The 20,637-nt window shown below is 38.3% G+C and overlaps 1 long non-coding RNA gene across 2 annotated transcripts in view; it reads right to left on the bottom strand.

The window, feature by feature from the left end:
• Nucleotides 1–1,329: 1,329 nt before the first annotated feature.
• Nucleotides 1,330–20,637, bottom strand: part of LOC148769752 (uncharacterized) — a 34,846-nt gene continuing 15,538 nt past the window's right edge. Inside the window, exons 1-3 of one of the 2 annotated variants that reach the window (XR_016032295.1) lie at nucleotides 2,442–2,584; nucleotides 2,034–2,186; nucleotides 1,330–1,500 (exon numbers count right to left, since the gene is read on the bottom strand). This is a non-coding gene — a long non-coding RNA (uncharacterized LOC148769752). Of the gene's footprint in view, nucleotides 1,501–2,033; nucleotides 2,187–2,441; nucleotides 2,585–20,637 lie in introns of those variants that run through there. The other variant, XR_016032296.1, reaches the window with a different exon arrangement.

Consider the following 20,637-nt stretch of genomic DNA (forward strand, 5'->3'; position numbering starts at 1 on the left):
GGAGCAGATTGTCTCAAGAACCCTTGAAGGTTCATGGTGGTAAGGTAAAACAGCATCTTTTGTTGCCACCTTTTGAATTCAACACCGGTAAATTTTTCCGGTCTTTCTCCATGAGCAGGGGCAGAGTTGTGGATCGGAAGAGCCATTGGAATTGTTGCAGTAGCAGAAGTGATAGCAACATTAGGAACGGCAGCGGCAGCAGCAGCAGCGGCGGCGGCATCAACATTTTCGTTTCCTTGATTTTCCATCTCGAAAGCAGAGAGCAGATAAATAAATTTTGTCTTAAGATTGTTATTTGTAGTGGTTTTCGAGATAGGAATTTTGAAGAAAGAATTGATAAACAATGAAAAGTCGAGGCAAGAACTTTGTTCTCTCTCCTTAAGACAAAATTGCCCCGCAACAGTGCTTCGGTTTCGGCAATTGTCTCCCAAGATACAACGACTTACAGTTCCAACAGAGCAGCACAACAACTGCTGGAACACAACGAACGAAAAGACGTTTTGGACTTTTATTGACACGAAAGAAAGATATTATGCAGCGAATATGCTTATGCTTATGAATGCTTGGATGATTGAGTGAGATTGCTGGAACACTTAGGGCTGTATTTATAGTTTTCAGAAAGTTGTGTTCCAAAAGACACAACTCTAGAAAATGAAAGGAGCTGAAAAAGCATTGTGTCTTTTCGCAGGGGTTACACACCAATTCGTGTTTAAACTGCCACCTGTTCGGCCACCTGTTCGGATATGATGCTAGATTAATTAATTAAGCCCAAAAACTTAATTACTTCTAGGCCCAAAACGGACCCAACTCCAAACCAAACATTTCCAAAGTCCAAAGTCCAAAGTCCAAAGTCCAAAGTCCAAAGTCCAAAGTCCAAAGTCCATCGGCCTCGGACACGCGCACGCGCACGCGCACGCGCACGCGCACGCGCACGCGCACGCGCACGGGCACGGGCTCGGTCTCGGTCCGGGCGGGCGGCGGCGGCGCGCGTGTGGCTTGGTACTTGATCCCTCACTTGATTATACCTCTAGCTATCCATTTGACACTATTTAAAGTGTTCTCATTAATGCTTTTTTCGTGATGTGGGACAAGTGACTTTTCACCTCCCACCAAGCCCTTTGAGCTTACTTTAGCTCATTGAAGTACTTTACTTTGTGCATTTATTTCTCATTCATCCCATATTGGATTTGAGCATTTAAACACACTACAATTATCTACTCGAAGAGTAGATTTTGTTTCCCATAATTTTATACTTCAATATTTTCCACATTTGAGGTAAACACCTCAATTTTCCAACAAAATATATGTCGAACAGTCATCCAAACGAATATAGTCTGCATCCGAATGCAGATAGCCAACAAATCTAAAACGCTCGATAACATTTCAAATTATTACAAGGGCATTTTCGTTTACGGCAAAGCCCTCAGAGGTGCACTGTGGTGACTGAAGAGGAGCGGTGCTCGTTTCTCCGTTATCCAACCTGGCATAACCGAGAGTGACCTGCATTAAAATTAACATTAGTTGAGTTACGGCTACACAAAAAAAAAAAAAAAAAAAAAAAAAATAACGCGAGTTATACCTGCAATTGAATTAAATATATTTCAAAGAAAAATGAAAAAAAAAATCTTTTGGAAAGAAATTCAAATGTTGGATAATGCATTCTTTATTTTTTTTTCTATTTTCTCAATTAATAGAAAATATACTGTAACATAATTAGTGATCAAATATGGCTAAAACAGCAAGAAAAATAGAATAAAAATACGGTTCGAACATAAATAAAAACTATTGTACGATAATTCGGTCTTACATAAAATGCGTAAATATTAATTGCACAGAGTTGTTGCTAAATCTGCACAATAACCCCCACTAAATGACGATTATTTGGATTATTTTGACAAAAAGAAATGAAAAATAAAACAAAATGTTGTACAAGAAAATAGTGAAAATTCGTTATTCTAATGGAGGATGAAACGTTTGATTTTATCTTAATTGATAAGAACATAATGAAGAACTATTGTACGAGAAAAGCTAACCTGAACAGCACAACCAGCTATCAGAGGCCCGATCGTAGTACCGCAGACGAGCACATCGTCTGGTTGAAAGCCGACTTTCAAATAGTCCAGCTGTACAGGTCCGTTATTAGATATTACGAAACGGCCTTGGAGGGTCGCTATGGAAAAATTACCCTGCAAATATAACAATAAATTGGTTTCGTAAGTTGATGTGTATAACAAAAAAACTATATAATTTAATTATTCGTTTAGAAATGATAAAACGCACAAATATTATTTGCACGGAGGAGTTGCTAAATCTGCACAAATTCCCCACTAAATGACAAAATTTAATCATATTAGTTCGATTCGAGTCAAATTCTGCTATACTATTCGGTCCAACAAATAGAGAAATAAACACTCGACTCAATCGTAAGTAAGTATGTTTACCTCAAAATAAGTTGCTACGCCTTTTATATCGACTCTCGGGTTCGATATGTCACCTGATACAGTGTATATACATCCCTCGACCGACAAATCGCCACACCTTGGGTGGATACGCTCTTGAAAGAAATCTCGTATCCTTTTTCCAATGTCCTAAAATCAGGAAGAAAAAAAAATGTGAGATATCATTTATACACAAAAAGAAGAGTCGTAGAAAAGCAAATCGAACATCAGATTATTGTAACTAGTTAACTACTTATACGTCAACTGAAAGATCATAGTGGCGTGCAATTTCTAATTATATTTCCCGTACTTACGTCCACGTAATTAGTCTTATTTTTATTTCTTTTATCGCAATTTTTTTTCACTCGGAGTTCAATTATAACTTACTATATTATAAATCCTCTGTGAAGTTAAGACCCTGAAATTTAAGGTTGAAATTAATCTATCACGAAGTTGTACGAAAACGGACAAAGGTAACACCACATTAACATATAATTTGACATAATCAATTTCTTTTTGAATGATTTACCAAAACTCGAGGAGACGATAATTATGAAAAATTGATGTACAAAATTCCTCCACCACCTAATTATTCATAGAAACTAAAGCGGCTCTTATTCGAGACGAACTTCTAAAATCGAGTTACGTTCGCTTCAAATGTTAAGATCGAACTCAATATCCATTTGTTTAGCAATAGTGGCCCTTTAAATTTTCATAGAACGTGAAAATGAAACCGTATTTACTATATTACTAGTTTGCTGAACACGATTTACTATGGTAAGTTCTAATAACTTAACTTCGAATCTTTATTGCATCTTAGAAAACAAATTCCAACTTCCAATATGTCACGTATTTGTACCTTTTATTGGTTTTGTGCCCTAATTTGTTACGTCTCGTCGATTTAACTATGACAAGATAGATCTCTTCAGACAAAATATCGTAGAGTCAAACAAATGCAGCCGTATCGAAAAGGACTCCTATTTATTCACTTACTATAAAAGCTAGGTAAAATTTTCAAGTTTGAATTCAAATAAAATCGAAAGGTTTCACAATAATACAGATAATCAAATCAACACAGAGAAGCAAAAGTACCCTACATTGTATACAAAAATCAAAAAATCAAAAAATCAAAAAATCAAAAATCAAAAATCAAAACTCACAAAATCAGAAATCAAAAAAGAAAATCAAAAAAAAAAAACCAAGTCAAAAAAAATCAGAAAAAACACAAAAAATAAACGAAACGGAGACAGAAAATTAATAAAGGAAGCAACCTCGCCAGTCTTTATAGTAACAATGAAAGGGGAGAGCTCGGCAGCAAACGAAGTAAAGGGGTGTTTAGGAATCCTCGGTCGAGGTATAGAAGGTCTACGAACGGAGCTCGATGCATCGAATTTTGTATATTCAAGTGCCAAAATTACGGGACGCTCGTCCACTGATGGATTTTTACTCCCATGTACATGTGACATTTTAAATTTTATAGAAAATATTCCAGAAAAAACGAAAAAAAAAATTGTAGATGCAATGAAGGGCTTGTTGAAGGTGTTGAGAGAGTGAGAAATAATCGAAATGAAAACGAGGTTAAATAGATAAAGTTCTTGTCTTGGTTGACAACATATTAAAAAATTAATTATAGATTTAGCAAATACGAGAATAGAATCGAGGAATGGTTTTGCAAAATCTAGACTAAAATGGGAGGAAAGTCAAGAGATAGTTATTACGAAATCTGAAAAGATGGATTTCGTAAATAATTTCGTGTGTTTTTGAATTATTTCCATGACTAGAGCATTTAAAACTTTATTTGAATTATAAAAAAATACATAAAAGTTGGCAAATAATATAAAATTAAATGTTTTACATGATGAAAAGCAGACCAACTCTGAAGCTTCAATTTAATTTCGACAAACTTGTTCGAGAATAATGTGAAAACGGAGTATTAGATGGATAAATTAGGCATGTATACGGATATACATATCGTACTATATACATATATTTTACGAATCCAAAACCGTAACCCTAAATACTAAACAATTACGCGCATGTTGATATACATATTTGGCATCTTCTATTTCAAGACCCCATGCAGCATCGTTACGATTACTTCTCGTATAAATCGTAATAAAATTCTTCACGGTTCCAGATTTTCTACCATTCATTTATTCTTCTTTTTACATATTATTTTTCCTTCATTACTATTTTTCATTTCCTTCTTGACCTTGTTTTGCTACTTGACTGGAAACATACAAATCCGATTGCTTGAATCCAGAAAATTCATAAATTTGGGCATCATGCATCAAAAATCTTATAGCTAAAATCCAACAATCAGCATTTATTGGTGACCGATGCATTTTATGAATCCAAAACCCTAAACGCTAAACCCTAAATACAAAACGATTACGTGCGTGTTTATATACATATTTGTGATCTTCTATTTCAAGACCCCATGCAGCATCGTCACTGAGTACTTCTCCTATAAGTTATAATAAAATTCTTCACAATTCTACCATTTATGTAATCACTAATAACTTCTTTTTACATATTATTTTTCCTTCGTTACCATTTTTATTGTCCTTTTTGACCTTGACCTTCTTTTCCTTCACTGGAAACATACATCAGATTTGAAATCGGACTGCTTGAAAATTCATAAATTTGGGCATCATATATCAAAAATATTAATACCTAAAATCCAACAATCATATTCCTCATTAGAATCATTATTATCAGCATTATATATGATAATTATAATAAGAATTCTTCAGAGCATGCATCTAATGATTTCTTTTGGTATACATGTTTATTGTGTACTAATATAGATCATAACGAAAGCCAGTCGTTAACATTCAGTTCATCGAGTGGCCCAAAGTTTTTATCAACTAAGATAGATCATAACGAAAACTGACGAACTAAAATTAAAATTTATAAAACTCAACATTAAAGACATACTCTATGAGAATTAAAATTCAAATCCGTGATCTCTTAAACATTACAACTTACAAACGGGGTCGAGAAGCACTAGTTATTTTAACTTACAGCAGCTAACAGTTATAAATAATAAAATGAGGTGCAAGTATTAAAATAGAGTTGGTAAAACATACAACAATAATTGTACTAATTCCCACAAAAATAAAGAGACGATTTTCTATTTGGAATCTGGAAAGTGACGATGAATAAACTATTAGATACGATGAAAAGTTAGAAAATAAATTCAGATACGTACCATCATATATTATAACTCATACTTCTATGTATCCGCTTTATTCTTCGAGCCAAGCAGCACTTTGCCATGGGCGGAGAATCGGACTATGGTGTAGACGTACGACTCCACTCGGGATCATAACTGTCGTAATAAAAACAGTATTCATCTTATTTGACAAGTTCAACGATCAGTAAATAAATATTTAATTGAGATTTATTTAGATATAAAAAGTGAAATTGTTTACGACTCTGACAAATGAAGAAACAATTTTTCGATCGTGCAGATTATACGTGCTGCATGTAAATCAAATATTCCAAAGTAATCATTTACGTTTTATATTCTAATATATTATACAGAGCGGGTTAGAAACAATATAGTATAAAAAGAAAAAAGGGAGAAATTAAAAGCGAAACTGAGCCACAGCGTGCTCAAAATTATGTTACGTAAGAGTCTCTACTTCACATCTTTTCGGTAGCATGGATAAAATACATAAGTTTGTTTTCAAAATATATCAAGATAAAGCTACATGCCGTAAAATTTTATAAAATTAACCATGTTTCTGTTTCACACTCGTTCATATCAACGGCCCCTATGCTAACATAGTTAACCAATTATCACTTTCCTTCGGAAGTTATGTTTTGCGACAATGGAAAATCAAATGACATGCTAAGTATCTAAATCGAAAATTCAATGTATGTAAACTGCAGATTGCAGAACGTTTGCAACTAAACCAAAAACAGAGTGAATAAATAGAAGACCGATGTACGCCAACGGATTCAAACAAAGCACGGAATTTTATATCATCATCCAATCGGCACAAGAAATCAGCATATCTGAAATATAAGGTGACTTAATTGAGCATAGATTTTATATAAGGTCTGCACATAGATATTACCCCAAATAATGAGGTGCCCATATTAATATACCATCGATTGTATAATGAGGTGTTCATTGGCACAAATTCTTTTTTTTTTTAATAAATTAATCTAGCCGTCAACCATAGCATCTTCGAAGCACAATCTTTCCAAATGAAATGGAAACTATTGTTTTATTTTTATTTTTAATATGAACTAGTATTCACCCGTGCGATGCACGGGGTGGCATATTTTCAACTGGAAATACATGTCTGAAAAATAAATTTACGCATATATAAATTATTACGCTCATTGAATTTAAATACAAAAAGCAACCAGCAATATTGAAGCATCATGTTCTTCATAGTTACATCATAAGAATAATTTTAAAATATTAGTATATCGTCAAAATTAAATCTTAAAGATAATAAAATTTGCACTGAGCATCCTAGGGATATGATTGAAAATAACATCGCACGGGGGAAATTATATAGAGAAGAAACACCTGTCAAAGTATAAGTTGTTAAAAAAAAGACATGTTACATGAATAATTGGTAAATATGGAAATATTCTCTACCTTCAAATTCGATAATAATTGGTAAATATGAAAATATTCTCTACCTTCAAATTCGATGAAATACTTCCTTGTACACGGCATTTCTAGTAACATTGGTGAGTTCACTCGAATCCAACTTGATGAATATCTTAATGCCACCTCTGCTCGTAACTCTGGACAGTGCAACATATAGTTGATCATGGCTGAAGACATGCTTAGGAAGATACAAACCAACATGCGAAAGAGTTTGACCTTGGCTTTTATTGATCGTCACTGCAAAAGAAACAATCAATGGAAACTGTCTTCTCTGAAATTTAATTGGCAGTCCGGTAGATGGTATTAAAGTCATCCGAGGAATGAACACCATGTCACCGATATTCATTTCGGAAAGAGTTTTGCAACTCAGAACGTGAATAGTTCTAATAATTTGAAGTTTGGTCCCGTTACACAATCCTTTAGCTTGATCGATGTTTCTTATTAGCATAACGGGTGCACCAATCTTGAACTTCAACGCATGAGAACGAAGTTCGGAGCATCTTATTGTGTTGAGGAATTCAGTCGAATAAATTTCTGCACTATCCTCCATTGTTTGCTCGTCCCTAAACATACTATCTGAGCTCAGGTACACCTTCTCCTCTCCTAGAAGGAAAGACATTAAGTGATCGTTCACAAACTCGACGCATTCATTAGTTGGTGCAAGAATTGCTCTCCATTGAAAATAATCTGGATCATATATGTTACTCAACAATCCGGGTAAACGAAATCCAATAGGTCTCTGAATGGATCTTCTGAATCACCAATCAACATGTCATCGGGAATCACTATCGAAGCTTCACCATGATTTTGTTCCCCAACATCCTCACTACCAACCTTCAGTATCCAGTCTCCAAATTCTTTTACCTCATCCACGTTAGATAGAGAAGAGCATGACTGCAATCTCATGTTCTTAGTCAACTTCATGACACGACAGAAATTCCACAGCGAAGAGGAGTTTATCGTAGCATGTACTATGTCCTGCCTTGATGCTTTGAGCACAACTGGTAAAATCTGCCTAAAATCTCCTCTAAAAACAACCACCTTTCCACCAAAGAGTTTGTCAACCTGTAATATTGGCTTCATTGTCTTGTCAAGCGCTTCAAAACAACATCTATGCATCATAGGAGCCTCGTCCCATATAATAAGCTTTGCCCTTATGAACAACTCCGCATGTGGACTTTGTTGCGATATGCTACAGGTGGAACTCTCGTGTACATTTATGGGTAGTCCGAATCGAGAATGAGTTGTTCTTCCACCGGGGAGCAATAACGATGCTATACCACTCGATGCAACGTTAATTACAATCTCTCCCTTGGAACGAACTGCAACCGAAAGAATTTACCCATAGAAACGTCTTTCCCGTTTCACCATGGCCATATAGAAAGAACATTCCACCACAGCCATTGGATACAACATCCATGACTACATCATAAACCTTTGTTTGTACGTCTGTAATTCAAGCAAGACACCGTTGAAGTTCCCTACCCATTTCAAAGCGGTCGTAATCCAGTTCATCTAACACCAATATGTTTACTGTGTCATCCGCTGAGAATTCGATTGGAACTGGCATGGGCGCGTAATTTCGCAAGCTTTTACCATTGCTTTGCAATATTTTTTCTATTTCGGTGAGAGTATAGTTCTTCAAGCTTTCATCCGATATATGTAAATTTCCAAAAAAAAAAAAGTGGATAAATTATGTGCATTTAGTTCAAAACGACAATATTAAAAGGATGAGTAATATTTAAAATCTAATTGAATAATGTGTTATACAAATTGCCATACCTGGATTAGTATGAAGACTTTGTTGTTTGTAAGCAATACCCTCAGCCAAATCCAACCAATAACTTTGTCAAACATGTTCGGGCCGACTTAAGCTATTGGAAAGAAGCATAACTACAAATAACCTTCTTATATAATTCCTCGGTGCCCAAGTATTCACTTCTATTAATGAATATATGTATTCTTTGTCGTTATCTAATAAACCCAACACATAACATGCATCCCTGAACGTAGGGTAGACGGTGTCAAAAACTTTTCTGATGTCCTCGTAGCACGTATATCCCCTCTGAATGTTAAGTAGCCTACCAATAGAAAATCTTTTTTTCCTTGGCGCCCAAGTTCGAGAATCCTCTTTTAACCCAAGTTCGCAAACCTCCACATTGCCTCACATGCCGAAAGATTTCTGCACTCGTAGTACATATTTATCTCATCACAAATCTAAGCACCGCCATCTGTATTGCATGTTTCATAAAATGCCGTCGTAACTCGGCCATGCCCCTTGTTTACGTATTTGAACATGTATTTGATTTACTTGTTCTGGTTGCATAACTCGATATTAATGTGAGATCGGTATTTACTCAACAATATACGATTGTACGGGACTACAAACCCATTGTCAAGAGTAGTCTTCTTCTTCGTAACTGTTCTGCCATCTTCCATTTTTCTGTACACAGTAAAACCATCTGCATCTGATTCAGTGCGCTGCAAAAATGACTTTGGAAATCGCTTCGTGCAAACTCGATCCTTCATACAGGGAGATTTCAAATTCGCCTGACCGCACGATCCATGTGCCATATACTTCTCCATTAACTGGTACATCTTTCGGTCGTTTACTTCGTCAGGATTTTCAGCACATATGATCCTATCAATTTCTTCTGGGTTATTGGGCTTATCGTCATTATGAAATTACAATAAAATTGTTAGAGTAGGTGACCAACAAGCCAACTTGTGGCTGTGGTCTTTCGTATTTATTATTGTAATAAACGAACCTTTATTCGTATTAATGATAAAACACATTGGCATTCTATATCTTTGTCCCTTTGTCACAAGCATAGATATAGTCCTTACAGTTATTACAAGTACTAGTAATTGATCGTTAGGATCGTGAGATATTTACTTAAGTATTATAACTGTTAAACGTGTTCCTAGTCGAAGGGTTACGCCACTAATGAGGATATCGGCCTTTCCCATTAAGACTAGCACTTAGTGTATGTGTACTGCATCTCATCAGTAAACGGTATTGTGATATCGGCATGCATAAGTGGGTGCTCGTAAGTTGACGAGTTCACTGAACTCCCTCACCCTAGAAATCTCTAAGTGGTTCCCAATAATCGAGTAGAGATATCTATGGTATAGTTGTACACCATTAGTCCTTATGACCTAGACATCACCGTGACTTCACTAGAGGACCAGCTGTATCGTGACCTGTCCCTGAGTTCCACCGAGGACCATCCCAAGGGCCAGTGTTCGTGCAGTCCGAAATCTAGTGGGAGGTCTGTGCATTGTAGTCGGGGATTCGATCGCTAGAATAGTCTTGGATGTCCTGTGTGTTCTGAAAGTTTGTAATCATTCTAAGTCTCTGGCCAGAGCTGACTAAGTGATGATTAGAGGATTCGATTCTCTAAGTCATGCACGTAACGATTACAACACTTAGAACGATCGCACCGTTATTGAACATATAAAGAGGTCTCGATGAACCAATGCCTCTAGTTCAATCGGGACATATGAATCGAAGGGACCGTACTGTACGTTAACTATATCTGAAGGTTCTTGCAGGCACTTCATTTGTATCTAGGGAATCATGACGCGTAGTTGCTAGACGCCAATCTTGATTCGTTGGGTGATTAAGGTGAAACGAGCTTCATCTTAATTGTAACTCAAAGGGGACGAGTTTTGACCACAAAGAGTTGTGGGCCCACGGCTAGCTTACACCTGAACCATCGAGGGTCACACTGCTCGTGCACATGAGATCTTTGAATAAACGGTCAGAGATAAAATAGTTTATCTTTGCATAATTGGAAGTCAATATGATTGAGTCCAACATTCGTAATTTGGAATTATGAATGAGAATAAGAAAAGGAAAAGAATAAGCGAACATGTTAGTGAACTTTCTAAATCGGGAAGTTTCCAAATTTAGAAAGTCCACTGAACTAGGGTTTCCACTTTTGGAAAGTTGGAAAATAAGAGATGGCACTCGTAATGACGAGAAAATTATAATGACTCGGAAATTGTAATCGTTACAATTTTTCGATCATTGAATTGAGAGATACGAGCGATTAAAGAAACTAACGAGCTTAAGCTGTTGGGCCCAGTCCAACTTAAGCCCGCTAGGGTTTCATGCTAAGGGACTATAAATACATGATTTATAACCCTAGCACAAAAAAAAACAAAAAAAAAACCCTAACCCTAATCGGCCACCCTCTCTCTCTCGCCCTCTCTTCCGCGCGGCCACCACCGCGCCACCACCGCCGCTCCGTCGCCGGAAACGGCCGTTCCTCGGCCGGCTCTTGTTCGGTATTCTTTCTCCTTTATTTTCTTTCCGTTTTATTCTAACTACTTCGTGTCTAGTGCCACGATTTAGTAGATCGAAGTATACGAGGTGAAATCCGAGAGGAGGAAGACCGTAGATCGAAGAATCGAGGAGCAACGCACGAGCCGAAGCCGCACGCTGCCCCACGCGCCGCCTCGCACAACCGCGCGTGCTGTACACGCGCCGCCGTGAGCTGCCACACCGCCGCTGCTGCTGCTCCATTGCTGCCCCGATTCTACGGATTGGTTTCCGTAGTAATCACGACGAATCGTTCGCTCCTACCTCACGCGTCAAGAGGTAAATACTCGAAACCCCAGTTTCGTTTTAGGGTTTAATTTAAACTATGATTTCATGCTTGTGTTTGTATGATTTTATGTGATTATGTGTAATCGATTAAATCGTTGCGAGCATGTTATTTGGTTTAAATTGCGAGCATGTTAATTGATTTAAATTCGGTTAAATTTATTAGCATGTATGTTGTTTTTAATTTCGCTGGAAGCGCAAAGGTACGCAATTAATTGATTTAATTTGTCGGGCATGTACTTGTGTGCTTTAAAGTGGTTTAAATCACGTAAAATTTTTGTTTTCCGCTGCGTATGCGTGCCCGAAACCCAACAGTGGTATCAGAGCTCGTTGCGCAATTAATTGCGTTCGTTTTAATATGCATGTTCGATTTATTAAAGTAGCGATTGTCGTATTATGTAATTGGGAGTTTTCGTAAGTTTAAAATATTTTTGAAATATTGTTTAGAATTTTTCCAGCTTTAAAATTGTTTAAAATTGGAAAATCGGATCTGAAATTGTTTTTAAAATGTCGGTTTTTTAAATGTTCGGATCGAACCGGCCGAACCGGCCGGTTCGATGGTTGTGTGCGGTTTAGTTGACCGAATCCAAGTGGATTCGGGTCGGTCAGACCGGTTCTCGGTCCGACTGACCCGGCCCACTGATTTGGGTCAGCTGGACCGGACAGAACCGGCCCGATTCGGTCCGAACCGGTCAGACCGGTTGGGCCGAACCGGACCACTGAAAAATAAAAAAAAAAAAAAAAAAAAAAAAAAAAAAAAAAAAAAAAAAAAAAAAAAAATTATTTCAGATTTCTAAAATTAAACTTAAAACAAATTGATTTTAATTTTTGGAAAATTATTTTCAATTAATCCCAATTAGATAATTGGATCGACAATCATCTATTTTAGTAAATAGGTGTTAGATTAATTAATTAATTTAAATTGTTAAATTGATTTCAATTAATAGAACACATATATAATATTGATTATAAGTTCAACTTAATTAGTAGTACCTCAACATTATTTGAATGACTTATGCTAGTTGAGGTTCTATAATTATTTTGAAAACTCGATAATTAATTAATGTAATTAATTATGAAATTAGGTCGTATGTTCCTCTTAGGACAATATGCGTTTTCCATATACCTTTAGAGAACATAGATGTAGGAATCACATAGACCAATCCAAAACCTTCTGATGAGATAAAACACTTAATCAAAACCCCTCATTCTTTTAATTAAGAATCATTTCAAGCTATAAAGAAAAACCCAATCTGTTGAGTTATTTCTTTCCTTCTGCCAACGGTTGGATTATGTGTAGCCCTTTACTATAGTGCAGTAAGCCGTGTTAGCGGGGAGTGCTATGGTAGAGTAAGCTGTAATTCAATTGACATAATGATGAAGGTAGCCATAGAAAAGGGTTATGTTGAATTAACGTGGTCGGCTAGATTAACTAGGGACTGCATTAGTTTGGCATAATCGAGTTCTATGAGCATCTTTGATTGGTAGGTTAGACTTGACACACGACGATTTTGATATTCGCGAGATTAACTTAGGTCATTATCAAGTGTGAGGAAAATTAATTTAGGGTCATATTGTGGATATGATTGATTGTGATCTACCTTTGGGCAAATATAATCGGGCTAGATTAACTACGGGTTATATTTGTCTATTGGACCTAAAGCCCATTAAGAAAAATCAGTTTTCTCGTTTGTCTACTAGAGGGAAGTGGAACTCGATAAAATTAGTGGGAGAACAATTAAATAACATAAGTCCAAACATTTAATTGTAACAATCATTTAACGCGAATCTCTAATAATCCTCTTCTCTATATGTCTCAGATAATTATGTCTAAGAATCCCATAATGTCAATCCTCGACAATAAACTCAATGGCCCTAATTACCTAGATTGGTTGCGTAGTCTTAAGCTTGTGCTAACTGTTGAGGGGCGTCTCTACGTTTTGAACGAGAGGCTTCCCGCCACTATACCTGCCACAGCGACTGATGCTGAAAAGGAAACTTATGAAGTTTGGAAGAAAGATGACACTCATGCTAGGTGCTATATGATAGCCGCCATGGAGCCCGCGCTTGCGAGGAAATATGAGTCTCACTTGCATGCTTTCGATATAAAGGCTCATCTCGATAGCATGTATAGTGAGAATATTAGGGCATCGAGGTACGCTGCTACAAAGGAGTTGATCACAGCGAGACTGCGCGAAGGGACTTCGGTCCACGAGCACTGTCTCAAAATGATCACTCTCCTTGAAAAGCTAGTGAATCTCGATGTCACCCTCCCGGCCGAGCTCTCGTTGGATTTGATCCTGTTGTCTCTTCCTAGTTCCTATGAATCGTTCATAGTGAACTTCAACATGAACAAACTAGATCCTCCCTTGGATGAGTTAATGAACATGTTGGTCAGCTTCGAGTCCACCATTAAGAAAGAGAAGTCTGTTCTCATTGCTGCTCCTTCTGGAAAGAAGAGTTCTTTCCAAAAGAAGAGAAAGGAAAGAGTTTCCTTCCCAAACAGCAAGTTCGAAGTGGGTGAAGGCAGTGGGGGCCCCAAAGCAAAGGTTAGCAAACAAGTTGATGATGCTTGCCATCACTGTGGAAAGAAAGGACATTGGCGCCGCAACTGCAAGGCTTACCTAAAGCAGAAAGGTTCTGAAAAGGGTACGTATTTCATTGACGTAAATTTGTCTGTCAACTCTTCTTCTTGGGTATTGGATACGGGCTGTGGCTCACATTTGTGCAATGATTTGCAGCTAATGACAAGAAGTCGAAGACTTAGAGCGGGTGAGACCTACCTAAGGATGGGGAATGGAGCAAGAGTTGCTGCTGAAGCCATTGGGACTATTTACTTAAATGTTTTGGATTCTAGTTTTCCTATTGTTTTGAACGATTGTTTATTTGTTCCGTCGCTCATTAGAAACCTTATTTCTATTCCTGTATTAGATATTGAAGGTTTTACTTTTGTTTTTGGAAATTCGATTTGCATTATACAAAAGAATGAGAATTTAATTTGCAAAGGACGGCTATTAAACAACTTATATGAACTAAATCCAAGTGAAATACCTATTAACGTTATATCAGCAAAACGTAAGGAGATAGATCAAAACCCCGCACAACTTTGGCACGCTAGATTAGGTCATGTCTCTTTAAGAATGATGAACGATTTTGTTAGTGAAGGATTGTTCTCTTTGGAGGACGTGAAATCACTACAAACTTGTGAATCTTGCCTTAAAGGGAAAATGACCAAGTCACCCTACAAAGGGGTAATGGAACGAGCCGAAGGTCTTTTGGATTTGATCCATACAGACGTATGTGGTCCACTAAGTGTTAGTGCGAAGGGTGGATATAACTACTTCGCTACCTTTACCGACGATTATTCTAGGTATGGGTATGTGTACTTGATGAAGTACAAGTCTGAAACATTTGAAAGGTTCAAAGATTTTAGACACGAAGTGGAAAAGCAACTCGGACGAAGTATTAAGAAGCTGCGATCCGATCGTGGTGGGGAATACTTGAGCATCGAGTTCATTGACTATCTAAAAGAAAATGGGATACAGTCCCAATGGACTCCACCGGGAACTCCTCAACTTAATGGAGTATCCGAACGTCGGAATCGAACTCTATTAGATATGGTTCGATCAATGATGGGGTTCACAAACTTACCGGCATACTTATGGGGTCATGCACTTCGTACTGCCGCGTATTTGCTGAATAGAGTTAACACCAAAGCAGTTAAATCCACACCTTATGAACTTTGGCATTCCCGAAAACCCAATTACAAACATATTAGGATATGGGGTTGTCCCGCTTATGTGAAGCGATTAGTGGGAGATAAGTTGGATAGTAAATCCGACTTGTGCTATTTTGTGGGGTATCCCGAAGACTCAATGGGATACGAGTTCTACTATGTCAAAGAAGCAATGACGTTTGTTTCGAGAAATGCCACCTTTTTGGAAAGGGAGTTTCTATCCGATAGAAAGGGCAGCATGATAGAACTTGAAATAGTTCAAGAACCATAAAATGAAGTTCAAACGCAAGAACAAGTAATCGAACCAAAACAACAAACCACTAATATACCTCCTGAACCTACGGTACGTAGATCCGAAAGAGTTCGGAAAATACCGGACAGGTTATTCCTCCTCGAAAATGATGAAGATCATGTTGATCTTGGACGAGATCCAAGAACATACAATGAGGCCGTATCGGATGCGGACATGGGACATTGGCTAACTGCCATGAAATCCGAAATGGACTCCATGTACTCCAACAAGGTATGGACCTTGGTAGATCCACCTAAAGGAATTGTTCCTATAGGCTGCAAGTGGATCTATAAGAAGAAAATTGGAGTAGATGGAAAGGTGTCGACCTATAAAGCTAGATTGGTAGCAAAAGGATACACTCAAAGGCAAGGTGTTGACTATGAGGAAACCTTTTCGCCGGTCGCGATGCTGAAGTCCATTAGGATTTTGCTGGCCATAGCTGCGTGGTACGACTACGAGATATGGCAAATGGATGTGAAGACCGCCTTCCTTAATGGAGATATTGAGGAAGAAATTTACATGGCGCAGCCGGAAGGCTTCATATTTTCTGGAAGTGAGCAAAAGGTTTGCAAACTCCAGCGATCCATTTATGGATTGAAACAAGCATCCCGTAGTTGGAACATTAGATTCGACTCAACTATCAAAGAGTTTGATTTTGAGAAGAATCCGGAGGAACCTTGTGTATACAAGAAGGTTAGTGGGAGGGCAGTAATATTTCTAGTGCTTTACGTTGATGACATTCTACTCATTGGGAATGACGTAGGAATGTTACAGCAAACGAAAGCATGGTTGTCCACACGTTTCTCAATGAAGGATTTGGGAGAAGCATCTTACGTATTGGGAATACGCATCTATAGAGATAGAGCAAGAAAGATGCTTGGCTTGTCCCAAAGCCTGTACATAGACACCGTTATGAAACGTTTTAGCATGGAAGAATCCAAGAAGGGATTCTTGCCAATGTCCCATGGGGTTCGTCTCTCGAAATCTATGTGTCCCCAAACACCTAGTGAAATCGAGGAGATGAAAAGGACGCCCTATGCTTCTGCCATAGGAAGCATAATGTATGGCATGCTATGTACTAGACCCGATGTTGCGTATGCTGTGAGTGTCACAAGCAGATATCAGTCTAACCCCGGCCCGGCTCACTGGAAAGCCGTGAAAGATATCCTCAAGTACTTGCGAAGAACTAAGGATATATTTTTGGTCTATGGGGGTGCCGAGTTGAAATTAGAGGGTTTCACTGACTCTAGTTTTCAATCGGATGTGGACGACTCGAAGTCGAATTCTGGATTCATATTCACGCTTAATGGTGGTGCCGTGTGTTGGAAGAGTTCCAAGCAAAGCACGACGGCCGATTCCACTACCGAAGCGGAATACATTGCAGCGTCCGAAGCTGCAAAAGAAGGGACTTGGATAAGGAAATTCATCCAAGAGTTGGGTGTCATTCCTGATGCTAGTGATCCAGTACCGTTGTACTGTGATAACACCGGAGCCGTGGCACAAGCTAAGGAGCCGCGATCTCATCAGAAGTCGAAGCATATTCTGAGGAAGTATCACGTGATCCGAGAGATCATTGATAGAGGTGAAGTTAAGGTAGAACGAGTCACCTCGGAAGAGAACGTTGCAGACCCCTTCACGAAGCCTTTACCAAGATCGGTCCATGAGAAACATCGAGAGTCGATGGGATTGCGGTTTATGGGTAGTTGGCTTTAGGTCAAGTGGGAGATTGTTAGAGTAGGTGACCAACAAGCCAACTTGTGGCTGTGGTCTTTCGTATTTATTATTGTAATAAACGAACCTTTATTCGTATTAATGATAAAACACATTGGCATTCTATATCTTTGTCCCTTTGTCACAAGCATAGATATAGTCCTTACAGTTATTACAAGTACTAGTAATTGATCGTTAGGATCGTGAGATATTTACTTAAGTATTATAACTGTTAAACGTGTTCCTAGTCGAAGGGTTACGCCACTAATGAGGATATCGGCCTTTCCCATTAAGACTAGCACTTAGTGTATGTGTACTGCATCTCATCAGTAAACGGTATTGTGATATCGGCATGCATAAGTGGGTGCTCGTAAGTTGACGAGTTCACTGAACTCCCTCACCCTAGAAATCTCTAAGTGGTTCCCAATAATCGAGTAGAGATATCTATGGTATAGTTGTACACCATTAGTCCTTATGACCTAGACATCACCGTGACTTCACTAGAGGACCAGCTGTATCGTGACCTGTCCCTGAGTTCCACCGAGGACCATCCCAAGGGCCAGTGTTCGTGCAGTCCGAAATCTAGTGGGAGGTCTGTGCATTGTAGTCGGGGATTCGATCGCTAGAATAGTCTTGGATGTCCTGTGTGTTCTGAAAGTTTGTAATCATTCTAAGTCTCTGGCCAGAGCTGACTAAGTGATGATTAGAGGATTCGATTCTCTAAGTCATGCACGTAACGATTACAACACTTAGAACGATCGCACCGTTATTGAACATATAAAGAGGTCTCGATGAACCAATGCCTCTAGTTCAATCGGGACATATGAATCGAAGGGACCGTACTGTACGTTAACTATATCTGAAGGTTCTTGCAGGCACTTCATTTGTATCTAGGGAATCATGACGCGTAGTTGCTAGACGCCAATCTTGATTCGTTGGGTGATTAAGGTGAAACGAGCTTCATCTTAATTGTAACTCGAAGGGGACGAGTTTTGACCACAAAGAGTTGTGGGCCCACGGCTAGCTTACACCTGAACCATCGAGGGTCACACTGCTCGTGCACATGAGATCTTTGAATAAACGGTCAGAGATAAAATAGTTTATCTTTGCATAATTGGAAGTCAATATGATTGAGTCCAACATTCGTAATTTGGAATTATGAATGAGAATAAGAAAAGGAAAAGAATAAGCGAACATGTTAGTGAACTTTCTAAATCGGGAAGTTTCCAAATTTAGAAAGTCCACTGAACTAGGGTTTCCACTTTTGGAAAGTTGGAAAATAAGAGATGGCACTCGTAATGACGAGAAAATTATAATGACTCGGAAATTGTAATCGTTACAATTTTTCGATCATTGAATTGAGAGATACGAGCGATTAAAGAAACTAACGAGCTTAAGCTGTTGGGCCCAGTCCAACTTAAGCCCGCTAGGGTTTCATGCTAAGGGACTATAAATACATGATTTATAACCCTAGCACAAAAAAAAACAAAAAAAAACCCTAACCCTAATCGGCCACCCTCTCTCTCTCGCCCTCTCTTCCGCGCGGCCACCACCGCGCCACCACCGCCGCTCCGTCGCCGGAAACGGCCGTTCCTCGGCCGGCTCTTGTTCGGTATTCTTTCTCCTTTATTTTCTTTCCGTTTTATTCTAACTACTTCGTGTCTAGTGCCACGATTTAGTAGATCGAAGTATACGAGGTGAAATCCGAGAGGAGGAAGACCGTAGATCGAAGAATCGAGGAGCAACGCACGAGCCGAAGCCGCACGCTGCCCCACGCGCCGCCTCGCACAACCGCGCGTGCTGTACACGCGCCGCCGTGAGCTGCCACACCGCCGCTGCTGCTGCTCCATTGCTGCCCCGATTCTACGGATTGGTTTCCGTAGTAATCACGACGAATCGTTCGCTCCTACCTCACGCGTCAAGAGGTAAATACTCGAAACCCTAGTTTCGTTTTAGGGTTTAATTTAAACTATGATTTCATGCTTGTGTTTGTATGATTTTATGTGATTATGTGTAATCGATTAAATCGTTGCGAGCATGTTATTTGGTTTAAATTGCGAGCATGTTAATTGATTTAAATTCGGTTAAATTTATTAGCATGTATGTTGTTTTTAATTTCGCTGGAAGCGCAAAGGTACGCAATTAATTGATTTAATTTGTCGGGCATGTACTTGTGTGCTTTAAAGTGGTTTAAATCACGTAAAATTTTTGTTTTCCGCTGCGTATGCGTGCCCGAAACCCAACAAAAATATGTGCATGCGGTAGACCTCGTTTCTGAAATTCAATTAAGCATACATCTGCATAGAAAATATAAACATATGGTATTAAAAAAATATGCATTAATTTAGTTAAGGAAACAATAAGTAGTTAAACTCACACATGAGAAAATTCTTTAATTTATATGAATGAAGTAAATGTATAATTATAAACTGAGATCTAATTAAATACTTACATGCTGTAATACGTCTGAATATACAACCTTTCTTGATTTCTGTCATCATACTATCGAGCTTTATCTTGCACACACGACAAAGAATGTCTGGCCGATCCTCCGGCCTGAGATTTGTATCTTTCAACACCCTTTGTATTTCTGGCCATTGAGGATTGCATGTGATGGCAATAAAGAGGGTTGGAGATCCAATCCAGTTACATATTTGAAGAGCATCCACGAAGTTGTTAAACATATACCTTGGACCTGCGGTGAACGACCCTGGAATTATAATGCGTTGTCCAATTGATTTACCCTCAGTGTCTCCTTTAAAAATATTTTCTTCGATACCCTTGTATATGTCAACCCTAAGTTGATCCTGATTGAACCTTATGAAATTCAACCTCTGTGACTCTACCATCGAAAATACATCAACACAGAACTGCTGAAATAACTTCTTGAAATGCAAAAGTAACAAATGTTATCAACGTCGTTTATGGATTAGATATGCAAAAAACTCTCGCATGCTTACCTTCCTCCATTTTCTATTATTAGCAAGCGAAGATTCTCTCAAACAAATATCGTCTCGATAATCATCTTCCCTGTAAGGAAATAAAAGAGGATAATGTAGAGGCAAGTAAAGAGGATGGAGCTCACTGATTCGTTGAAGCTTATTTGAGCGTGTCTCAGCTACAATATCCCTAAACGCATGTAACGAATCCAATACAATGCAATTGACCTGCTATTTTGTACAATGATTATACAAAATAAGTAAAACGTTA

The sequence above is a fragment of the Erythranthe guttata genome, chromosome 7 (assembly GCF_056151865.1).
Source record: "Erythranthe guttata isolate IM_541 chromosome 7, IM_541, whole genome shotgun sequence".
In the NCBI taxonomy this organism is placed as follows: Eukaryota; Viridiplantae; Streptophyta; class Magnoliopsida; order Lamiales; family Phrymaceae; genus Erythranthe; species Erythranthe guttata.